Source organism: Marmota flaviventris, chromosome 12, assembly GCF_047511675.1.
Source record: "Marmota flaviventris isolate mMarFla1 chromosome 12, mMarFla1.hap1, whole genome shotgun sequence".
Taxonomy (NCBI): Eukaryota; Metazoa; Chordata; class Mammalia; order Rodentia; family Sciuridae; genus Marmota; species Marmota flaviventris.
In genome coordinates this window covers 47267307-47282681 of record NC_092509.1, presented here as the reverse complement: position 1 = coordinate 47282681, position 15375 = coordinate 47267307, and the positions used below count along the sequence as shown (strand labels likewise).

At 35.2% G+C, this 15375-nt stretch overlaps 1 long non-coding RNA gene across 1 annotated transcript; it reads left to right on the top strand.

The window, feature by feature from the left end:
* The first annotated feature begins 375 nt into the window (after positions 1 to 375).
* LOC139701396 (uncharacterized) lies at positions 376 to 11763 on the top strand. The gene is made up of 2 exons (XR_011703953.1): positions 376 to 1870; positions 6109 to 11763. It is a non-coding gene; the product is annotated as an uncharacterized lncRNA (long non-coding RNA).
* Positions 11764 to 15375: the final 3612 nt, after the last annotated feature.

The following is a 15375-nucleotide window of genomic DNA, read 5'->3' as shown; positions in this document are numbered from 1 at the left end:
CATTATTCAGTCTCCACTTCACTCAAGACCTGTCTGCATTTGCCCCATGGCTGTCCTGTCCTTAGTCAGAGCATATCACTGTTAACATTAGTGGTTATGTTCCAAGACCTTTAATATGCTGCGCCCAGATATTCACAGGTGTTGAAGAGCTCTTCTCCATTTGCATAGAGAAATCAAGAATCACTACCTTATACAAGAAGCTTTATTTGTGATCTTATCACTTTAATAGTCATGGAAATGTGAACATGTATCCAAAATGCATGCAAATTATAAGCATTATGAAAAAAAAATTGAGGTGACATTCTTGACCAATCACTGCTAACTAGACCACAAAAATATTTTAATTCATCATATTATTTTATTTTATTTCTGTAGCAGAGTGAAATAGTTGAGCCTATAAGAAATAGGTCCCAGTCCTATTTCTTAGGTCTTAGAATAACAAATGAGAAGTAAATATCTATTTCTAATTAAACCCCAGTGGAGTAGGTGAACTTGGGAAGAGCTATCCCCAAGTCTGAAGCCTAAAGGGGGTGAGAAAACACTAAAATATTAAAGTACAGTCAATGCTATGACACACATCCTGATTTTTCCTTTGATCTTTTTAATGAATAAATAAATATCTTTTGAATTTTTAATTAAAAAAATTATTTTGTGCTTAAATACATCATTTTAGAGAGCAAAATGTGGTTGGGCTATGTAAGATATTTGGGGAGTGTTCAGTAAAAAGATTTCCTTTACTAATTCAGGAAAAAAACTGAAAGAAGAATGATGCCTGATGTGGAGTTAAGATTCACTTCAGTAGATTACAGCAGAATGCAGTAATGGTTTCTAGTCACCTCTTTTCCTTTGGCAATAGATTCCTGATTTTTTTTTTAATAAAAAAGATGAGTACTCAGAATAAAGTACATTTCTCAGCCTCCCTTGGTATGCATAGGTGATTATTTTCTGGCCAATGAGATGGGAAGGAAAGTAATATATACAATTTTCTGAGATGTGTCCTGCTTCTTCCTTTATCCTGCTGCTTAAAATGTGAGCCCAGTAGCAAGCCTGCTTGGATATATGATGAGGACAATGCAGGGCAACAAGGTAGACATACCCAGGATCCCCAGATAACCCCAGCAAAAAGAACCCTTGAACTATTCTTTTCTGGGCTGTTCAGTGAGAAAGAAAGAAAAGTCAGTTTGCTTTAAGTCACTTTATTTTAGGTCTCTGTTGCATGCATCCAAACTTCAATCCTAACTAATTCTTGAACATTTAAATTTTGGCACACAATAATGAAATCACTGGAGAAAGCCCTCTCTTCTCATCACTTATTAGATGATAATCTTCAGAAGTTACTTTACTGAGAACTATTTTTTGCCAAACATCAGGAAGCTCAGAAGCCAGGTCCATGGTTTAGCAAAGTGAGAGCTTATAGGTTTAGGGCAGGAGTGGTATTGCAAGCAAGCTTGAAGGTGATCCCATATCCTCTTCCTTCTCATATTCATAGTTCTGCATAATCTACTCCACTTGTGTGTGGCCAGACCCATAACTTGCTTCTAAACAACAGAATATGGCCAAGGTGATGGCCTGTCGCTCCCATGATTACGTTACATTATATGACTCTATCTTGCTGGCTAACAGGCCCTAGAGACTTCTTTCTGTCTTGCTGACTGTGAAGAAGCAAGCTGCCAAAACTCCTAAAGCCACATGGAATTGATTGCTGCCAACATGAATTGGGAAGCAGATCTTTTCCTGGTTGAGCCTCCAAATGAGTGCCAGAACTGGCCAACACCTTGACCTCAGTCTTCTAAGACCTTATACAGAGGACCCTGCCAAGATGTGCTGAACTACTGACTCTGAGATTCTGTGCAGACACAGCAACTGTGAGGTAATAAATGCGTGTGGCTTTGAGTTCTTATGTTTGAGGTAATTCCTTACACAGTATTGAAACAGAAAACAAGTGGCTGGGAAGTAGTAGCATGTGGCTCCTCAGTCAGCCCACACATGACTTCAAGGGAGTAGGAGATTTTAGAGGCAATTACTTCCATAGAAGAGAAAGAATTTTTTTCTCCACATGCTAAACATTCCAACTTGATTAGAGAAAAGAAGAAGGTATTATAGAATAAATTTCAAAGATGAAACACATTTTTATAACTGGGGATCTTGGGATAAAGGATAAAGCTTATCAAGTGCAAAGTACCCTCTTTTTACTTCTATCAAAGTAAATGTATGAGTGGTACTGATACCAATAGTAAAACAGAAATATACTAGCTGGGAGCAAATATGTGGAAAGACGTTAAGAATGAGACATTCTTGTGAGTGGATTTTTTAAGCTGCATTTCGATTATAAAAATACACGAAGTCAACCTTTTCCTTTTCCAAATAGAAACATTATGAGAGAAGGAATTGTGACAGATAATTGCATACATGTGGATTCATCAAGGATTTATTACTTATAGATGTCCAGGGCTTCAAAAATAAAAATTGATAGGAAATGTACATTTTAGACTTTTTAATGAGTAGTTAGTCTTGATATGGGCAGGCTCTTTCCTACAAAATTAACTGGAGAAAACATATTATAGATCAAAACATGAACTCCAGGAAAATATAAATAGCATAAGTGAGGAACTTGTGGTGAGATAGAAGGAAGTCTTGAAATGATGTGGTGGTTGGTGGTGATGGGGGGTGCATGGTGGTTACAGGTGAGGGCAGAGGGTATCTGTTGTTATTAGGAGACCTTTAAAGAAAAGCTGTTTAAGCTCAACTTTATCCTACCAGCCTTTGCAGTGGTATTATCAAAAATGAATTGCTTTCTGCAGAAACAAACAACAAAGACTGAAAGATGGTACACAAGGTGAAGAATTAGGGAAAATCTGGAGATTTTGTTGGTTACTCTTACCCCTCTTCTCATATATAATGCCATCACAATTAATTGAGTCCCTATCCCCAGAATTTTTATTTATTTGAGCTTGACTGTTGGCCTCGATGCCAGCATTTTTAATGTTCAACAATTAATTTATTATAACTCAAAAAAGTTCTGGCCTGAAGATGCTGCCTGATGATGAAGGAGGGTGATTGATTTTGGTTTTATGGTGTCTGGGCCTTTGTACCCTTAGGCTCATCTCTGCTCACTTCTTGCATTTGGAATAACAGATCCAGGGTGTGGGCTTCTGTAGGTTTTGAGCTCTTTCCCAAAATACATTATAAGGTAACTGTGAGAGTGTATGGTTCTATTACCAAATAAGTAAATGTTTATGGAGTATACATCATCTCAAATGAAAAACAACAAATCATACATCCTTGAAAGTATCAAAATAAATGAACCAAGATCCTTAAATAAACTTAATAATACATTAAAAGACAACATGAACAATGTAGGTCATATAAAACAGAAGCATAAAAACATGAAGTGAACTTAAGACAATATTAGATATGAAAAATACAACAATTTGAAATATAAACATAAATGATGGTATAGGGGCTAGCTCAGTGTTTAGCATATGTTTACCCTATGTGAGGTCCTCGGTGCAATTCCCAGTCCTTAAGAAAAAAAGGTATAAATAATGGAACGGATGTAGGTGAAGAACCAACTAATGAGTTAGAATTAATTGAGAAATAATTCCAGGAAGAAAACAGGAAAGTATAAAATTCAGTAGTGTTAAATTTTAAAATTGATCTCCAGAACTTATTCATCTTGGAAATCTGAAACCCTGTACCCATTAAACAACAATTCCCATTTCCCTGTACTCCCCTAGCGTCCCAAGGTAACCATCATTCTACCTTCGGTTTCTATGGGTGTGTCTATTTAAGTTGTATCATACAATATTTGTCTTGTGTGACTGATTTCACTAACATGATATCCTCAAGGTACAGAATTTTCTTTCCTTTTTAAGACTGAAGAATATTCCATGCATCATCCAATCTTCTCTTTATGCACGTTTGGCTTGTTTCCACCTCTTGGCTATTTGTGAATAATACCGTTTGAGTTTAAAGGACATCCAGAACTAAGCACTATGTTTTTAATTTGTGTCAGATAATGCTAACTAGAAAATTCAAGGTGGTTTGTAATTTAGGAGCTGAATGTGAAGGCCAGAGAATTAAGTTGATAGAAACAATGATTGGAATTATGGTTCTCCAGTTGGCAACCCTTCATAACTCGTCAAAATATAATGACAAACAGAAGCAAACAAAGTAAATAAGGAAGAACTACATTTGAACCAATGATTAGCTTGCATTTTCTAGTGACATAAAACATTTTTATCTGGCTTCTTTCACTCAGCAATATTATTATTCATTCATGTTGCTAGATGTATCAGTAGACTTATCAATATATATATAATATTATATACAATAGTATCTTTATATTTACTGTATTGATATGTAAAACTCAAATTTATTTCTCCCTTTTTAGAGTTAATATAAAACTCTAGTAAATATATATCTAATAATATATGTAGATTTATATAGATATAATTCATATGGCATTGAATTATACATATAATACATTAAACTAGTAGAGAGAAAATTTTGATAAAAAGAAGGTAAGAATGTATTTCGAAAACTACCAAAAGGGCTATAGAAAAGAATTTAAACAAAATTAAGAGAAATCAATTTAAATGTTGTATAATGATATGTAAAATGTAAAAAGTAAAAATGTAAAAAGACTACACTCTCTAGATTAGATTAAAGACAAAGATTCTCAGGACATATATCATTCAATGATTCAGTGCTATGTTCATCATAGTGAAAATACAGAAAGTCAAAATAAGAGAATAAGTTGAAAATAAGAAGCAAGTAATAACACCTTATGTATCAGCGAATGAAATGAGAATATCAGTTGATTTCCTAACAACTTCAATATTTCCTATATTGAAGCCAGAGAAAATTTCTAAAATATAGTTGATATGATACAAAAAAATAAATTGTCAATTGGAGTTATTTACCCAGAGATGTTATCTTTCAAGAATAAGAATAAATAAAGCATTTTTAAACAAACCAACATAAAAGAGAAACAATAGAGAACCTCTCACTACATGAAATTCTAAAGGATGCTTTTCAGGAAAAAGAAAAATGATCCAAATGGATGAATTGAAATATAAGAATAAATTGAAATCTATTGATAAACAAATAAGCAGTGACTGCATGAACAGTAATAATGTCTACTTTGAACTATAACAATAATGTAGTATTGAAGATTGGACGTAAAAATTATTAGAAATATTATAAGGTTCTTATATTACTCAGGAAGAAAAAGTTGTAAGAGATTGACTAACATTGAGTTGTTACCTATGCATATAAAATATTTAGAGAAAGCTGTAAAAAATAAATATTCCTAAAAACCATTAAACTAGTGGATAGAACAAGTCAACCTAAAGAAATCTAGAATGCCGTTGGAAAAAAATTTGTAAAGACTATAGAAACACACAAAAGGATCAATATCTAAGGTTTAATATTATATAGATCATGTTTTCTAATCATAATACCATTAAATTAGAAAGTCAAACCCAAACAGTAGGAAACAGTTCTACATCAATCAATAAAACCAAAAATATGTATATCCTTTGACCCTGTGATTATACTCTTAGATTTCTAACTTTGAGGAAACCTGGCATGGATAAACCAGGAGACATGTACAAGAAGTTACATCGGTTTAAAAAATGCCATTAGAAAATGAATCTGGAAAAAATGTTCACCAGTGAAAAATAGGTTAAAAACAACGTGGCCCATTCTTACAGTCAGCAATAATCATTTATGAGCTACATTTATGAGCATGCATCGACATAGACGCAAATCTGAAAAAGTTATTTTCATGTCATCTCATCTAGACCAAATTTGAAATGGTACAGTGTTCAATATTACATGGTAAGAGGGAAAGGCTAGATCTAAAATTCAGGATAATAAGGGGATAAATGCTCACAGAGATTTGACATTGTTTTCGTCTTTTTACCTGGGTGCTGAACATAAGATGTGGCAAGAATTTTAAGATGGTTCTAATGGTTTCTGCCCATTGCTGTTATTCCTGCTATTATGTCATATAATTCTGTAAAAGGGGGTTTACAGATGGAATTAGGGCCACTCAAAAATCAGTTGATTTTGAGATGATCAAGATATAATTTACCTGAATAGGCTAAATGTGACTACACAAACTCTTTGAAAGCAGAACATTTTCTCCAACGACTTGCAGAACAGGAAGTCACAGATTCAATGCATGGGATGGAGTTGACGTGCCATTCTTGGCTTGAAGATGGAGGGCTCCATGTCAAGGGAACAGAACATAAATCCTATGCAAGGAAATGAATTCTGCCAACTAGAGTGAACTTAGAAGCTGAGTCTTCCCCAGAGCCTCTGATAAAACTTCAGGCTGGCTGAAATCTTCATTTCTACCTTGTGATACCCTGTACAGAATTCCTGTCTCACCAGGCTACACTCCAGACCTACAGAACTGTGAACAATAAATAGGTTTTGTTTTATGTGTCTAGGTTTGTGTTAATGTGCTATACAGTAATCAGAAAGTAATACACGTGGGTGTTTATATTATTGTAGTTGTACCTTTTACGTACATTATAAATATTCCATAGTGTTATTTTATTATTTAATAAGCTTTTTCTTATAGAGAAAGACAGTAATTAATTTTCATCATTTCAGTGGTCCTTCTGAACAATTCAGAGGTAACAATTGGGTAGAGATGGGTATATGAAAAGAATATAAAGACTTGACCTACCTAATAATGACAATGTGTCTTTAAGATAAACCATGAGTTATAGACCATGCCTGAGATCTTTTTATAATAAGTATTTATTACAGTGCATAAGTTACTAAGCAAAGATTATAATATTGGGCCAAGAATGCAGACTACTATTTATGGAGACCCAGATATGGGGAAATGATTCAGTCCTATTTATTCTATGTAATGATGTTATTATTGTACTAAACATAGGGGTTGTAAAGTGATTCTGTATTGTTAGTTTAAACGTGTAAATATTTCTCTTATGGAATCCTTATGTACACTGACCATGAATTTTTATTTTATAGTGCTCTTGAATTAAATCCTTTACAATCAAAAGAGGCATTTGAACCTGGCACAGCTGCTAGTATCCTGAAATCATCAGGCATGGAATTGCTACTAATAATACCAGTGAAATAGGGATGTAAAACCCTGGAGCCTTAAAAAGGCAACTCTGCTGACTCCAAAAAACATTTTAACAGATGTGAGATGAATGGCACCAAATAAGTAAGACCTACTGTGAATAATCAGCCACAAGATGGCATCTGAATATAGATATATTTAAAATCGAGGACAATGTTCTAACTTAAACACATGCATAAATTAGACTCTTCCCATTTCCATTCATTTCTTCTTATACCACAATGAGATTAAGGTCACCTGGTTTATTTCTTCTGTAGCCTAGCAGTCACAAAATATCTTACTTATTTTTCATCTCATTGATTTCTCTTGTGATGGTTAATCTTATGTGTTAGTGTGACTGGGCCATGGGATGCCCAGATATTTGATCACATATTATATTCTATAAGGGTGTTTGGGATGAGATTAAACTTTTAAATTGGTAGAGTAAAACAGTTTGCCCTCATGATGTGGGTGGGCTTCATGCAGTCAGTTAAATGCCTGAATACACACACAAAAAAAAATGCTGACCTTCCCCAAGTAAGAATTCTCCTGCTTGACAGCCTTCTAATTAGCTTTTCAGTAGTCTCCCAACCTTTGTATCCAAATGGATCATGGGTTCTACAGATTTTGGACTTTGCCTGCCTCTGATATTTCAAAAAGCTAATCCTTTTAAAAAAGTCTCTTTACACACACACAGACACACACACACACACAATTTGTTATGTTGCTCTAGAGAACCCTAATCTCTCAATTTGTCAATTTGTTTATTGACTAATTCTTCCCACTGTAATGAGAGTTCTATAAGTGGAGAAATTTTGTATTATTATTATATCCCCAATATTCATAATTTTCCTTCATAAATGTCCAATTATTTGCTAGGTAAAAGTATATTGTTAGGGGACTAGTGATGCTTCAGGATGTGCTGAGTGTGATACTGAAGGGGCCAAATATGTGAGCTTCAGGAAACAGCATTTACTTGGATAAGTGGTGAAATAATGTCTTGTATTGATATTAAAAGTAAATTTAGCTGGGCACAGTGGCACATGCCTGTAATCCCAGAAGCTTGGGAGGCTGAGGCAGGAGAATTATGAGTTCAAAGCCAGCCTCAGCAAAAGTGAGGCACTAAGTAACTCAGTGAGACCCTGTAAATAAAATTTAAAATACTGCTGGGGATGTGGCTTAGTGGTCGAGTGCCCCTGAGTTCAATCCCCATTACCCTCCCCATAAAAAAGTAAACTTGAAGATTTTTAAAAGAGTCAAGGCGTGCTTCTATTAATAAAAGGGGAAGCTAATGTAAACTCTACTAAAAGGAAGGGCAAATATATTCATCAACTTTAAACATAGTTTATAGATATTTGGAAATTACATATTTTGAGACTCTCACACAGAAGTTTGACTAGCACTGAAATTTGCAATAATATATGTCTATTGCCCTAGAAGTGTTTAGGTTTACCCAAATCATGCAACTAAAAGTTAAAAATAAAGGAATAAATGTCAGTTGTTATAAAGAGGTGGGTAAGATGGAAGGGAACTTTAAAAATGTTTAATTGACAGTTGTCAGAACTATGGATGTGAGGCAAGGGTGTCATGTGTCATGTTTGTGAGCTGCAAATTCTACAGCAAATCACCATGTCTTGACACAACAGTATGTAGATCCTCCATTGAAAGTAGTCTTACAAAGTTGAAAAAAAGAAATATAATGAGAAATATGTCCTGGGTAACTGACTCATTCAATGAGCTGTCAGAAAACAGTGTAGCTTTTCTCTGAGCAATGCCTCCACACAAGTTCTTGCTGATGCTCTTTGATAATTTCTGGCAGATCCTATAGCCCCCAGCTCCTTTCCAGCTGTGAGAAGTGTCACATTTTTGGATATTAAGTCTAGTTCAGCATAACACAAAACTTTACAATGTGGGTCAGTTTTTTGTTGCTGTGACAAATACCTGAGAAAAATAACTTAGAGGAGGAAAGATCTATTTTGGCTCAAATTTTCAGAAATTTTAGTTCATGGTCAGCTGGCTCCATTGTTTGGGGCCTGAGGTGGGGCAGAATATTATGGTAGAAGGGCATTGCAGAAGAAAGCATTTCTGCTCGTGGCAGCTAGGAAGCAGAGAGAGAGAGAGAGAGAGAGAGGGAGAGGGAGAGGGAGAAAGAGAGAGCCACACTCCCCCCCAACCCCGCGATGAGAAATACCAACTACATACCCATGCATGCCAGTTGGTTTCAGCAGAAAAAAACTATCTTCTCTTGGGTCCCCTAACAGATGGTATTTTCTCTTGAGTCACAGTCCAATAGAGTTATAGCAGGATCATATATCTACTTTCCTCTCCCACCCCTTTGCCCCATCTAGTGTTCGTTTAATCCTCCCATGCTCCCCCGACTTGAACCCCATTATGAATCAGCCTCCTTATATCAGAGAAAACATTCAGCATTTGGTTTTTGGGGATTGGCTAACTTCACTTAGCACTATATTCTCCAACTCCATCCATTTGCCTACAAATGCCATGATTTTATTCTCTTTTAATATTGAATAATATTCCATTGTGTATATGTACCACATTTTCTTTATCCGTTCATCTACTGAAGGGCATCTAGATTTCTTCCCCAGTTTAGTTATTGTAAATTGTGCTTCTATAAACATTGATGTGGCTGTGTCCCTGTAGCATGTTGTTTTTAAGTCCTTTGGGTATAGACCGAGAGAGGGATAGCTGGGTCAAATGGTGGTTCCATTCCCAGTTTTCCAAGGAATCTCCATACTGCTTTCCATATTGGCTTCACCAGTTTGCAGTTCCACCAGCAAAGTATGAATGTTCCTATTCCCCCACATCCTCACCAACACTTATTGTTGTTTGTCTTCATAATAGCTGCCATTCTGACTGGAGTGAGATTGTATCTTAGAGTAGTTTTGATTTGGATTTCTCCAATTGCTAGAGATGTTGAACATTTTTTCATATATTTGTTGATTGATTGAATATCATCTTTTGAGAAGTTTCTGTTCAGTTCCTTTTACCCATTTATTGATTGGGTTATTTGGGTTTTTTGGTGTTATTGCTCTTAAATTGTAAGGACACTGAGTTCTGTCCACTCTGCAGAGCTCAGAATCTGTGAGGTTCTGGGTTAACGTTGTTGCTAGACCTAGTAGGCAGCACCAGATTAGCTACTCTAAAAGTCATTTTTCATTCCGGGGCAAGGAGGGAAGTATGGAGAGATCCATCTTGAATTACAGTAACTGTCCTCAGGCTGAAGTGTCACCTCTACCACATGTTTTTTAATTAACTTTAGATTAAGATTTCAAACTGAGAAAAGAAGACTATAGGCTGCTCAATTAAATTTGAATTTCAGATAAACAAATTTTTCTAGTCTAAGCATATTTCATGCAAGGAATACACTAAAAAGTATTTGTTGTTTATCTGAAATTTAGATTTCATTGGGTATGCTATGTTTTATCTGGCTAGTATCTACTAGACTGATGAATTAGATATAATTTTGACATAACTGTAGATTCCCAGGACCCAAGTTGTGCAGCATATTGTATTTAGAAACAGCCTTCTTTCAGGAACAATTGTCCTGCACTAGGGATCTAAGAGTCCAAATGTCATAATTTTCAAAGTGACTTTGATTTTACAGCTGAAATAAACATTAGGAATGAAAGATAAGCTAACCCTGGAAGACAAGTATTATAGGTTTTGGAAGAAATGCCTCTGTAGCACAGCACCAAAATTGCCTGTTCACGTGAGAATGTGTTCAGAGCCACATTAAATGAAATATTTGCTGTTGGAAATACAGAGCCCAAAGAGAAAATAAGAAATTAAAGTGATTCATTATTTTGGGTGGGAAATGAGTGCTCCTTAAATATTTGTGGGTCTGCACCTCTGTAGACACATCAGTACGAACATAGCCTTTTTTAAAGTACCACTTTCTGAAGTAGGGTACAGTATGTATAGGTAGCTTTATTGTTTAGATATGTTCATGAGCAGTGCTAAATTTGACTTTCTATGGATGATTTATTCTAATGGAATTTAAATTCCCAGGTTGTGGACACAAAACAACTGACACAGAAAAGCCAGTATTTTTTCATTCTCTCCTTTTCTGATAGCAATGAGTTTTTGCTTTGGACTTTGGCAACAATAAGCACTGAGTTTTGGTAACCTAATTTTATTTGGGATAATTGCCTTGAGGGTCTGTAAATTTGCTTTCTTCCTAAAGTTGATATATGTAAAATCAATGCAGTGATATTCTTACATTTCTTTGAATACACTGGACCTTTTAAAGGCAGGATATAGGAGAGACTAATTCAACTTTATAGTCCAGAATCAACTACAGCTGTCCAGAGGAAGATAGCCCAGTCTGCTGCTGCTGAGCAATCCTTACTCCAGCCAAGCCTGAGGACCTTCTAGTGATAGAGAACAGAGTCTGACATTAAGGAAGAGGATGAACATTAAAACTTAATTTCTTTGGAATTTTAACTCATGAGGGTACAACCTTTATATTGTGTCTTTTGGACTGTAAGAATTTGGGATTTCAGTCTCTTTGGGATTTAATCTTCAAATTTTAATTTCTCAGAAGGAAATTTATAATGGGAGGAGTTTTATGTTAAAAATTGGAGCTATTTTATATTATTTTACTACTTAAATAATAAATATTTTATCTAAACACATTAGTAGATTTTTAAATTTTTATTTTCTATTTTTAGTTATACATGACAGTAGAATGTATTTTGACATATCATATATATATGGAGTATAATTTCCCATTTTTGTGGTTGTACATGATGTGGAGTCCCACTGGTCATGTATTCATATGTGAACATAGGAAAGTTATGTCAATTCATTCTTCTGTCTTTCCTATTCCCATCCCCCCCATTCCTTCCCTTCTTTCCTCTTTGTCTAATCCAGTGAACTTCTATTCCCCACCCACCCATGCTTACATTGAGTTGTCACTCACAGGTTATGGTGAGTTAGCTCATTTAACTTAGCATGACAGTCTCCACTTCTATCCATTTACCAGAAAAATGCCATAATTTCATTCTTCTTTATGGCTGAGAAACATCTAGGAATATGCCCATCCAGTAATTTTTTTCAGCTATTCCACATGCCTATGAAATAACTGCAAAAGTGCAGTGAATATTGATTTGGATCATAAAACATTTTAGGAAGTAAATTAATTTGCAAATACAGAATCTTCAAATAACAAGGATAGACTATATGGTGAAATGTAATTCATATTTGCAATGCAACCCTACTTGTGGACTAAAAACCCAAAGACAAATATAAACTATTTTGAAAGGTTGAAAAGTATTAAACAAGATTTGAAAAAATGGAAGGCTACTATGTTTCTGGATGAGAAAATTTATATAAAACGCAATTTCAATCAGAATTCTAAGATGTAGTTGTTTTTTGTGTGTATGGGGGGGATGGTTTTATTTATTTATTTGTATTGCAGGGTCTCACTGAGTTGTTTAGCACCTCACTTTTGCTGAGGCTCGGTTTGAACTCATGATTCTCCTGCCTCAGCCTCTGAGCCACTGGGATTATAGGTATGTGCCACCGTGCCCAGCAAAGGGACAATTTTTTAATAGATAAATTATTTCCAAGTTTCTGTGTAAAAACAGATATATAAGAATTTTCCATGGTTTTAGAAAGAGGGGAATACTAAAATTTTCTGTGAAAGTATTATTAAAAAATTATGTGGCACAGGAAGAGAAAGAGAGAGAGAAAGTTGAGAAAAAAATCCGTGAGCTATATGAGCCCAGTAGCATTTCAATTCATGAGAGAATGATATTGTTCCAAACATCACACCATATATATAAAAATGAATTTAAGATAGATGGATTAAAGTTTTTGATTTTTTTATAGTCCATAAATAATGACTATCTATTTGTTTTATTTTGCTTACTTTTTAAATTGTACAAATAATATATAGACACTTTTGGAGTATTTAAATAAAGCAAATCCATTCAGACATTATTTCATCTGTATTTACTCCAATATGTATCATCAATGGATAAGAAGCAAAGACTTAAATATAAAAACCCCACACATTATCACAGCCCCTAAAATTCACAATACTTATTTAATATCATATCCTCATTCTGCATTGACCCAGGTTGTCTCAGATTTCTTTTTGCAGTTAGTTGGTATGTTTATTAGTTGGTATGTTTGTTTGTTTTTGTGGTCCTGGGGATTGAACTTGGGGCCATGCTAGGCAGGTTCTTTACCACTTAACTATATACCCATCCCTAGAGTTCACTAGTAATACCATGATGTCTTTTTTCCTGTCTCTGGCCCCTCCTTTGATGTAATTATGGAGATCCTAAAGCCCACAAAATTTCCTCTCCCCCATAATTGTTTTTTTTTGGTCAGTATTGAGAATTGAACCCAGGGCCTCGCCCATGCTAGGTCAGTGCTCGACCACTGAGCTACACCCTAGTCCTTTTAATTTTATTTTTGAGACAGTCTTACTAAATTGGTCTTGAACTTGGAATCCTTCTAAGTAGCTGGGATTGCCAACATATGCCACTGTGCCCAGCTCCTATCTTGTCATCTTATACTGGCATATCATTTCTTGTAGCTTTGTTTAAATGGTTTGCATGGTATACAAAGTTTTTGATCTTTTTAACTATAAATATTTTATTTATTAACTTACATACTTACTTTTGTGGTACTGGCGATCGAACTCACTGAGCTATATTTCTACATTTCTAGCTCATTTAATTTCTTTTTTTTTTAATTTTGAGGCAGGGTCTTGTTAATTTTCTGAGGCTGTTCTTGAACTTTCAGTCCTCCTACCTCAGCCCACTGAATTGCTGGGATTCTAGGCATGGTCCACTTCACCTGGCCTAACTGTAAATATTTTAAAAGAAAATTTCAAAATCATATTTGGACCCTGAATGGCTTAAGCCTTTAGGAAAACCAGCTTCCATTAAGAGTTGACTACCTAAGATTTAAAAACCTTTTATTCCAAAGTTTGAGAAAAAAGTAAAATCTAAAAGACAAAAGTCTGGGAAAAACTCTTTCACATATGTGAAAGACCAAGTGATAATGTTATTCAGTTCCTCCAAATTCCTAAGAAAAAGACAACCTAATATGACAAAAGATATAAATAGAAATTCACTGAAGAGAAAATGCGTATGAACGAAGCCAATAATCATACAAATATGTTCAACCCAACATACAGAAATGCAACTAAAAACAACAAAAAGATGATCATATGCCTTATCAGAGTAGTAAACAAACAAACAAAAAATTTAAAGACAAAAAGAAGTAGCCAGTACTCACAGAATTGTGGAAAAACCAGTACTTATATCTATTGCCAGTTCATATAAGTTTTTAAAATAACATGGCAATATTTATTAAAATGTTTAATGTACATGCTTAACCCATCAACAGTAATCATAGGAATCTATCTTCCACGGTAAAAGCACACCCCCACACATGTTTATTTATCCATTATGGCATTGTTTATAAGAGGAAAAACCTGGAAACCACTTGAATGTCCACCAATAAATGGTATAGCCATACCAGGGAATAGTTTGCATCTATGAAAAAGACTGTCCACAGACTCTTTTTTTTTTTTTTTAAATGCAGTGACTCTTTCCCAAGATCATGCCTTTAAGACCTTGAGAGATCTTGCTCCAGATTTCTCCAGAAATTCCCTTGGCTTTGCAGTGCTGGCAGAATTTCACATAGGATAGTATTATGGAAAAATTGTGTTTGTGATCCTGTATTTAGTAGCAAAACAGGTGTCCCTCTCTGGGGCCACCCACACGGTCCTGCTTAGGTACTTAAGAGGTTCACAGCTTCTCCCCCCTCTCCCCCTGAGAGGCAGAGGAAATAGCATCATCCTTCGACGAAATCGTTTTGGGTTTCACTGGCCCGGGTGTGCATTGCCCCAGACCCTTAGAAATATGACCACTTGGGTGGAACCATGTTTAAAAGTTTTTTAAAAGAATGATTTAAGAAAGCCCTTGGGGGAGCAGGTCGGTGGGGATAGAAAAACACTATATGGGTTTTTCAATAACATCTTGAACTTATAACTCTGTGAAATATTGTCCTTGAGCCATTAATGAAACCCATATTGCACCAATGGCCTTGATGTTTAGCACGGAGGGGGTGAGCAGCTGTATTTACTGTCCTTCAGCCCTGCGCTCCTTGTTATGTTCCTATTCCTTTTGGTATTTGAAGATAACTTCTGAAGCCCCCGTTGCTTATGTGACATTTCTCCTTGGAAGAATTGGTTTAGAAATTCAAATAGGGTTTATCATATGCCT